We start from the raw sequence: 11,233 nt of genomic DNA on the forward strand, positions 1-11,233 counted from the left end.
TTACATCTGCATCAGATCCTCTTTGTTTATCAATGATGCTTCCCAGGTACGTGAATGTTTTCACATCTCCTATAATTTCGCCATCAAGTGTAATTGGCTTGGTGTTCTCTGTGTTGTATTTGAGGATCTTGCTTTTTCCTTCGTGTATGTTGAAGTTTGTATCTTTTCTACAATTACTGCCGGTCCCAAGCCCGGTCAAAAGAGCAGAGTTAGGCATGGGGTCGGTAACACCATCCTGTAGAAAAAAATCTTGCTAAAAAAACGCCAACCCTCATTTAGCCCCAGTAAGTAGATGAACATTATGAAGGTCACTTTAGAGTTGTTCAAAGGTTGTCCATAAATTATAGTCTCACCACTTTACCAAGATTAAAAAAGAAAGTTTATTTTGATAGTTCTATTGTTTATCAAATAAAACTTCCATTTAAGAACTTCATCTAAAATATTTCATCGGGTTTGACTACATTCTGTCAACAACTGTTCCTGCTAATGATAGTAGTGTGATACCTCTGTAGTTCTCACATTTGCTCAGATCTCCTTTCTTTAATATCTTGATGAGGTGTCCTTCTTTCCAGTCTGTCAACACTTGTTCCTCTTCCCAAGTATTCCCAAATAGAACATGGAGCATCTTTTCAGTTACATCTATGTCTGACTTTAGTGCATCGGCTGAAATGTTGTCAGGTGCTGCCTCTTTCCCAAACTTCATTTGTCCGATGGCCATCTTGATTTCTCCGATCGTTGGTGGAGTGATATCTGAAAACGTACAATTCATCAAGTCTTCAGCTAAAGAGAAATTTGATGGAAATACATCAAATGAAGTAATCTTTACAATTAAGATATTTCCAATTAATATTGACCTTAGATTTAATTTTAACTGATTGATTTTGTTTTTACTTGGTTTAATGGTCAAATACGAGGATTCACAATTGATTGGTCACTAGATGATGATCAATGTCATGCGTGTCAAGTCCTTCTTAGTGCTGATCGAATGCTATCGATCAAGTTGCAATGTGGCCACTAGTCTAGGTGGCTCGGCACTGTGTGCACTATGTTGAGATAAGTTGGTTGTTGGAGGTGGTCAACAGCAAACCCTGAACCTAGGTTTCGTGCTAATTGGCACTCGTCAGCAAGGTGTACCTGTAATCTTGAAGGAAGTAATGCTCCTTGATGGATTCGATCCTGTGTCACTCAGCTTCACAGTCATAGACGTTACCACTGAGCTATCCCAGCTGCGACTGATCCCCTGTAGGACTGAGATGTATTTACAATTGATTGATCACTGGGTGGTAATCAATGTCATGTATGTCTGGTCCTTCTTGATGCAGATCGAATCCTATCAACCAAGGATTCATTTCACCTATCCTCACTTGAATAGATGAACAAATGACGCTCATAGTCTAATCCATGAGTTCATGCTAAGTTAGTATATTTTAATTACCATGGTAGATTCATATTATGTATTATAACAATTAATGAATCAATCAAAATATATATTTCAATGTATTAATTATTATAATAGTTGAGTTCATGAGTCAATTGAAGCTAGACCACTATGGAAAACCTGAAAGCACTAAACGTCCGTTTCATTCTAATATGGGACTCCTCAGCAGTGCTATCCTCCCTCTCGAGATTCGAACCCAGGACCTATCACTCTCGCGCGCAAGCGCTTAACCACTAGACCCCTGAGATGGCCGGCATCTAACGGTGTTAATGTCTATCTTCAACCAATCCACGAAATTGAGCAACCGTCCACCATTGTCTTCAGTGACTTACTATCTCACAACAGACCTGGTTGAACTCTACCGATCACTGCTTCTCACTAGAACTCCAGGAAATACCTCTTGGAGCCAGTCACTACTGGGCATATATTGATTAATATCAGAAGGCGGCTTTTGTGAAGAGTCCCACAATAAGATGAAACGGCCATCCAGTGCTTCCAAGTTTTCCACTGTAGTCTACCTTCATTGACTCATGATCTCAATTATTAAAAATTACCATAATATCCACAAAAACCCCTTCTATGATATTAATTATTTCTTCAAATTTTTCCTTTTTCAGACGTTGGTGGATTAAAAAAATACCAAAAACAAATTTATTCTTATTAATCAACGTAGCTTTATCTGGATCACAAACGGTTCTATGCAAATGTAATTGTCAAAAAAGATTTCGTTATGGTGCACGTATAGCAAATATCCTTAATCATGAATTTATTATTGATAATAATGATCTAAATTCATTTAGTATTGTTTGTTTGAATCTTCCCATCGATGTTTAGGAATACAACTGGTCAGTCTCTAATTGGCATATGTGCATACTGTGAGAATTTAAACTTCACCCCATCGCACAAGCAAGTGGCTATCAGGACTTAGTAGGTAAGTGGATAACGCGATGGCGTTTGAAGCGAAAGGTACTGGATTCGAGTCCCAGAGTGAACATCAACTCTGAGATGCAGATACATCCATCTGACGAGTCCCAAATAAGACGAAACGCGCGTCCAGCTGGATTCCACTGCTAGCCACTATCCATCTTTGTTTACGATAATGATCTAAGTTTTAGGAAAATTAGTCAGGGCTTTTTTGTTTTGTTTTTCTTCATTTTAAGAAAAGTTACCTAAGGAATTTCTTGTCATGTAAACTTCCAAAAGGAGGAATTCACTTGATATTGTTTGTTTGAGTCCTAAAATAGGATGGAACGCGCGTTCTGGATTCCACCGCTAGCCACTATCCATCTTTGCTTATAATTCCAAAAGTGAGGTTTTGCTTGATTTGTGTGTGAGCTGTGATATTGCTTGGGTGCCCAGACTGAAGCGGGTGCTTATCTTAGGGGGCTACACCCCGAGTCTATGATCTGAAAGTCTAATCCACAAGGCAGCGGAGCAACGTCAGGAGATGCAGTCCCATGGTAACCGGTCACCAACGATTGGTTTATACTCCGTTTGTTCCTTCAGGATCGTGGAGCCCATGTGCACCATTGGTTTGGAGTCGGGGTTTCCCAACTCCTCTAGGTGGATTCTCCATATCGACCGACCCGGTTAAAGCACCAAACATTCGCTTTTCGTTTTCTCAATTTTGTAAAGAACAGTAGTGCCACGAGAAGGAAATGAGTAGGACTTTCCTGGCAGTCGTTGTATACTCGTGGCCATGTGAGAGCGTCTGGTGAAGGAGAGTGGACTCACCCCACCCTCGGCCGTACCAGTGCATTTGTGGGTTGTCAATTTGTGCAACTCTTTAACTTCTTAGTTAATGATTAAGATTGTTTTTACGGAGACAGTAGAAAAGCTTCAAAACTACATCACAGTACTTCTAGACCATAAAATGTACTAAATTCACCTAGTATTATACCCAAAATTTATGATTTGTCTATATTATATTTATCCAGTAGAAATTCCCGGAAAAGTGAAATTCTATATAAAAGAAGGAAAACCGTTCATTCGATGGTTCGTATTTAGGCACAATAATTGGTTTCATGCAATCTGATGAATTCCAACAGATACGTGGATGAAAAACAAATTTGTACTTACTCAATGGATAGTATTTATTTAACAGTAAATTAATACACTTGAAATGATGTTATCTAAGATAGTTAGCATAACCCTAGTTTCACCATAGGAATACAGAGTTTCATAATCACTATAAACACTATCAAACGTAATAAGTATGATGCCTCAACCAACTCGGCCTGTAACCCCCCCGGGGGCTACTGCCGGTCCCAAACCCGGGTAAAGGAGAGGAGGGTTGGACATGGAGTTAGCGACCCCGTCCCGTAGAAAACCAACTCACTAAAAAAACGCTAACCAGAAAAAATTATCCTCTAACACATCGAAAAAAAGGTAACACCATAAATACATTTCAATCTCTAATAGTTTCTTTTGTTTGCATAATATCAATACCACACAGACCAACTAAACAGATGTTTGTGCAGAATCAAAGCGCTTTCATTTTCGAAGCCTAACTGTAAGTTATTTCGCTTACGTCGATTAAAGACTATTGTCTTAAAGATTACTCAAAATCCCAAGTTCACACATGTTTACGTATAACAAAGAAAAGAAAAATGAAACTTTAAATAAAGATGGATAGTCGCTTGGTGTTCTTTAATTGTATCTTAACATTGTTATTTAGGACTGCGACTGACCAGTCTCTTATTGCCACATGTGCATCCTGTGCAGACTGTCTCGATATTGCCTAAAGTCACAAGCTTTATAAACAAAGATGGATAGTGGCTAGCAGTGGAATCTAGGACGCGTGTTTCGTCCTATTTTGGGACTCTTCAGCTGGACGTGCCTACATCTCAGAGTTGATGTTCACTCTGAGACTCGAACCTAACACCGTACGCTTCAAACGCCATCGCGTTATTCACTTAGCTACTGAACCCTGATAGCCATCTGCTTGTCAGTCAGTCAGCTACAACGTAGCACCAGGCACATTTATGCATCGGTCCAAGTTGCCACCTAGAGTCTCCAACCATTGGTTACGATAGTCACGTGGACCGCAACCAAGTAGTCTGCATCTGCCAACATGGCTCAGACTAGAAGTTAGTGACTCCAAGCACTGATGCCATGTTTTGGTTTGGCCGCCCCTAACCCTTTTCCAACCATCCCCTACACTAGTCAGCATAGCGCGTCGTGGTAATCGGTGTTCAGGCATACGTAACACATGGCCTAACCATCTCAGTCGATGAAGATTCATGACCTCATCAACTGATTTACCATCATTCCCTAATACCCTGTATCTAACCTCACTATTACTTACCTGGTGATCCCATCAGATGCGAACAATATTTCTAAGACATCTGTGGTCAAATACTAGTAACCTACGAGTATCTTCTACTCTTAATGGTCATGTTTCACAGCCGTAAAGTAAAACAGAGCGAACTGGTGCGCAGTATACTCGTCCCTTAATTGATAGACGGATATCTCGCCTTCTCCATAGGTGACGTAGGTTGGCAAAAGCCAAACGAGCTTTTTGAATCCGTGCTGAGATTTCGTCAGATACCAACCCATTAGGGCTGATCAGACTTCCAAGATAAGTGAAGTTGTCCACGCGTTCGACTACTTTACTCCCTATCCTTAGTTGAGGTGTTGACGCAGGCCAGTCCTGGAGTAACAATTTACATTTGGATGGGGAGAAACGCATCCCAAACATCCTGGCATTATTACTCAGTTCTAACAGAAGACTCTGCGTTTTGTCAGCGTCTTCATCAAACAGGACTATGTCATCTGCGTATGTTGTTTACGTGTATCTTCCCATTGTTATTTAAGACTACAATTGATCAGTCTCTTATTGGCATATGGGAAGATACAAGTAAATTTAACTATTTCTAAGTATTTAAGATGTTGGTAAAATACCTTATAACTAAAGATTTTATACTCTACTTATGGAATGATATAAGTATCATGACACTGAACATTACAAGAATAATCGCATAGCTGAATTCATTATTGATACCATCGTTGATAAACTAACTTCCTTCCTTGGGTGAATATCTTAATGAACAACTAATATGAAGGCAATTAATTATTTCATTGATATAATGTATATTTCTCCTTAATATTGTTTGTTAACTAATATACCAGATCAATCAAAACCAAGACCAATAGCATATCGAAAACATCCATTAATGCCAAATAAATGTCATATGGTCGATGATTCAGTAAGTTCATAGTTCGATCATTGTAATTATGCTTTGTATAAACACTTTTTTTCAAAGTTGAAATCATCAGTCAATTGAAGGTAGACCCCCATGGAAAACCTGGACGGCCATTTCGTCCTATTATGGGACTCCTCAGAAGTGCACATCCACGATCCCGCACTCGCGAGATTCGAACCCAGGACCTACCAGTCTCGAGCCAGAGCCCCTAACCGATAGACCACTGAGCCGGCATCCTTTATTTTAATGTACTTGTAAACTCGATTTGATCAGATCATTTAGAAGTTGATTGTGAGGAAACGTTCAGTTGTATAATGTCAACGTCAAAAATTTCCACGGATTTGAAGAAACAAGACACTTTTCATTATCGACAGAAATACTATGTTAAGTGATCAGCAGTTTAACAATAAACATCTTCCTTTTAGTCGACATAGTGAACATATACTGAGAACATTGAGCGTTTTATATCAGTCAATCGGTTGCAGATGGTGTCGAGTCACGATTGACTATGATCACTACTACAAGAAGAATACGTACCAGATATCGAGTATGATCCCTCGGTAAGCCAAAAACCAGAAGGCTGTTGACGTTTGAAATAAGATATATTTGTTGGCAATCTCGTGGTATCATCGAAAGAATACCGAGATCGTGCCAAACTTTACAAGCGGAACTGCTAAGCGTAAGCAAGTTCGTGCAAGGTCACAGGCAACGGAAGGAAAAGTGTATTTTGTATACTTAAACAAACAAGTACAGTAAAACAATCACTGGTACAATTGGTTATAATAATAATTGTTTTCATTATACCAATCGCGTTCTCGTCACAAAAGTAGGTCACTACAAGGTAAACAGTAATTGATTATAGAACAATGTACATTTAGACTACACAAACTCCATTGATAATTCATCTATTGAATCACATCAAATACTTTAACATACAATGTCATATTCAATTTGATTGTGTACTATCTATTTTTGGTGAGACTATAATTATAGATTACCTCTAAGTGGATAGAATAGTGACCTTGAGAAAATTCCACTACTTGTTAGGGTCAAAAGAAAGTCATTGAGGAATCAGGATTTAAAGTTAGACGTTGGGGTCAGGAATTACAGTTAAGGTTTTTTATCACGAACTCACATTAGCTATAATTCCAAAACTCTTTTTAGCCACATGGATGAGTCAATTTTGTGTCGAAACCCGAAAATCGCTATCTGAATTCTGATTGGTCTGTCCATATTTATTTCTTTATTTATTTAAACACATAAATATTGGTACAAGGAAGCACCAGATACATATGTGACATACAAATCTCATTTGATTTGTGTGAGGGCTGTGATACTGCCCAGGTGCCCAAACTGAAGCAGGTGGTTTTCTTAGGCGGCCACACCCGAAGTCTTTGACCTAAAGATCTGATCCACATGGCAGTGGAGCATCGTAAGGAGATGCAGTCCCATGGTAGCTGGTGACCAACGATTGGTTCATACGCCATTTGTTCCCTAAGGATCGTGGAGCCCATGTGCACCATTGGTTTGGAATGAGGGTTTTCCAACTCCTCTAGGTGGATTCTCCATATCGGCCGACCCGGTTAAAGCACCAGACATTCGCTTTTCGTCCTCTCAATTTTGTAAACAAGAGTAATGTCACGAGAAGGCAGTGAGTAGGACTTGTGTGGCAGAGGCTATATACGCGTGTCCATGTGAGAGCATTTCGAGAGGGAGAGTGGACTATCCTCACTCTCGGCCGTACCAGGGCATTTGAGTCTGTCCATAAGTTATAGTCCCGCTATGTTTTTATTGATTCCAAGCACTTTAGAGACTAAATACCACTTAGTTCATAATAGCATAAAATCTATTTTCTTTTACTGCACTTCCAATTTCATGCAAAAATAATTGAGGCGCCATGTTAATTCTAATCGGCTAACTCAAAGCCGTCTGTACACTTTTACCGTTAACATCTTGCAAATGTCTATTAAAATGATACTCACAACTAGTTGTGGGATAAGTTTTAGTGAGAAACAGCGACTATTGTAGTTAATCACGTTAGGAGCGAGGAAGTTACCGAACGATGGCATTGGATCCTGCTACATCTTAAGTTGGATGAGAGTGGAAAATTGTAAGATTTGTATACTAACTTTTTTTGCTAGTTAACTTTAAGTGGCTAGAAATACCATAGAAGCTAGCTATGGATGCTAGAGTTCCTCCTATAGTTTATATCAATTATGTATATAGGATCTGACTTGTGTAAAGATGAATTTCTGTGATACGTCCAATTTTTCATGCATTCCTCCCTTTTGAATTCGTCAAACTTGTCACCCAATAATATCAATAATTTTAAAAATGGTGTAGTCGGGTACTATTGTCCGAAGACAGATATAAAAGTTAATCATTCCTGAAGTGATTACCTTTTCAGTAACAATGAGTTCTAAGAGTCATGTTGTAGTGAACAAGAACACAAATGAGGACGATTGAATGTATTTGAGCACAAAATTACAGAATATCTCACTAAAATCTAACATCCATATAGTAAATAGTTAATTTGCAAACTTCCAGGTTTTCCATGGTGGTCTAGCTTCAATTGACTCATGATTTCAACTATGAAAATACTGAAATCTCCACAAAACCCTTTCTGTTCAATTTGCAAGCTATCAATCGTCTCAATTTCGACTGTTCCTTCTGTAAATATCCGTCCATTGTCTCCGATTATTATTATTGTTCATGCATTTTCATACCAATTGCATTTCGTTCCCGTTCTTTCTTTATCGATCTTCTACTGAAATACATTCTATGCCTGATCATCGTTATATACTACTTATGTGGATATAAGTGACTCACATCACAATGCCATCACTAGTTATGACCAGAAACAAATTGTTTCTTAGCGTTTTTTTGTGTATTCGGAAGAAAAGTATTCACCTGTACATTATGAGTATATATTTCAATAACACGTAAACGAACCATTATCTTCCTCAAGATTTATGGCCATACCCCCGAAATTGCCACCAAGGCTTAAAGAGAAATGCCTAGTTATTTTACTGTCAGCTCAATTTCGTGATTAATGGTTAGACAAAAGAAACTAGTGATCTGAGATCGAACGAACTTTCAAGTGGTAGATGTCCAGCTTAAATATCACCTGTTAATTCACTCTTATCGACCGGGATAAATAACAAATATTACCCAACCATCGTATTTAAACTAATAGGGAGTAGACTCCATAAAAATCATTTAAGCATAGTCCTGTTCTTATTATCTCTTTCCAAACAAATGCAGGCAACAATTTGAAAAGGTAACACTGTAACTAGATTTGTAGAAAACCGATTGCAGAATTTCCATGCCGACTATCGATATCGTTGATTAGTATAAATTACTTAGGACGAGTGCACTTTACTGATCATACCTAGAATTCTTCTTGTAGACTGGTTTTATCTTGAATGTTAAAGCCTCAATGTTGAAGCTGATGATTGAAAAAATATTGTCGTGTATACAAAAAGTCCGACTAACTTTTATCAAATTAAGTTACTTATACCGTAAAAGATACACTTATCTACCTATAAAGTGTGCAACAATTTGATGCATTAACTTATGGATATACAAGCCGCAAGCCCACAAAACATGGTCCATGTATGATAGGACCGCCGAGCAAGCAAAGCTGGCGTTAAACATAGAGAAGTATAGGTTGTTCACTTTTTCAAGTAAAAGGGGTTGAAATGCTTCACTGATCCTTATAGCCATCTTTTTGTGCTTCATGTACATCTGAAAAATGGGATAGACAAACCAATATAGCTTCCGGCTTCAGTTTGCAACACAGTTGTTCAGTCTAGTAGACTAGGTGAAAGTAGAAAAATAAAGCATAGCATGAATTAGACAGACATGCGTTTTTATGAGTCGATCGCTAGCCAAGAAAATACATGGGATAGTTTGAAGGATGAATACTAGGAAACTTCTAACTTTAAACTGGTTCGTAGATGGAAGATACGGTCTCTCTTTGTGAAGTGGATAAAAAGTAACATCTCTCCAACGTTTTGGGCGATAGTGATAAATGTTGATCCCAATAGGTTCACACCGATGTCTAGTTTAATAATTAAAAGTGAACTAAACGCACCCACAATTATAAAAAAGGTGTTGTGTAACATGTCACATAACCTGTAGCATATATAGCACTTGTATGATTCCAAATTGTAGACCATGATGTGGAAAAATTCGAACGTTACACGTATATTGTTCCTAATATTTTAGAGTAACTACATATGTGCAATAGACCGATCCCATGATCAATCTTGATGAATGGATAGTGGTACGTATGAGAGACTAATTTCGTGTTACACCTTGTAAACCTACTACGATATTCTATGAATGGTAAACTAACAACTAGTTGTGTGATTTCAACTGGATTAGATGGGGGTTGGTTAAAATGGAACAAGATATATATCTACCTCGATATCTAATAATTGGCCAGAGATCTGTAGGACTTCTGAGACAGTGAAGTCCTGTTTGAGACTTGATGATTTCATTTAGATAACAGGGATGCATTAAATGTCAAGTCCTTTAATTGTTTTACTAACCTGTTGCTTCTGCTTTTTCTATTGTTCCCATCACAACTTAGATTTCTATCTTTTATCACTGTTGATTTTTAGTCCTTTTATTATACATTGTTAGTATTATAATATGATTAAGAATACTAGTATACTAAGCTGCTTCTATTATACTATGCTTAACCAATGGAAAACTCTAGAAATAAGTTCTGCTCTACATCATACTCCTTATTTTATTTAAACACATGAATATTGATACAAGGAAGCACCAGATACATATGTGCCATACAAATCTCATTTGATTTGTGTGAGGGCTGTGATACTGCTCAGGTGCCCAAACTGAAACAGGTGGTTTTCTTAGGGGGGCATACCCGGAGCCTTTGACCTGAAGATCTGATCTACAAGGCAATGAAGCATCGTAAGGAGATGCAGTCTCATGGTAGCCGGTGACCAACGATTGATTCATACGCCAATCTGTTCCTTTAGGATACTGGAGCTCATGTGCACCATCGGTTTGGAATGAGGGTTTTCCAACTCCCGTAGGTGGACACTCCACATCCACCAACCCAGTTAAAATGTCGGACATTGGCTTTTCGTCCTCTCAATTTCGTAAACAACAGTAATGCCACGAGAAGGCAGTGAGTAGGACTTCCCTGTCAGAGGCTATATACGCGTAGTCATATGAGAGTATTACGAGAGGGAGAGCAGACTCTCCCAACTGTCGGCCGTACCAGGACACTTGGAGGCACATCATATTCTACCTCCTTCATTATATCTTAAACTTATCCACTGAATACTACACAGAATTAAACGACAACATTTAATATTACGTAATAGATGTAACTGTGATCATATTTAATATGATATAAATATTTTGTCTTCATATTTTTTTACAGATGGAGAATTCAACTATTTGTACAGATGGTGTTAGCAATCTTCAATATCATTCACAACTAATAATATTCCTATTATTCTTTACAGTTACTATGCAGTTACATAGATAACTGCCAATAATTATAAAGGGGACAATAACCTATATATATATATATATAATGTCTGATCAT

This window comes from Schistosoma mansoni, chromosome 2 (genome assembly GCF_000237925.1).
Source record: "Schistosoma mansoni strain Puerto Rico chromosome 2, complete genome".
Taxonomy (NCBI): domain Eukaryota; kingdom Metazoa; phylum Platyhelminthes; class Trematoda; order Strigeidida; family Schistosomatidae; genus Schistosoma; species Schistosoma mansoni.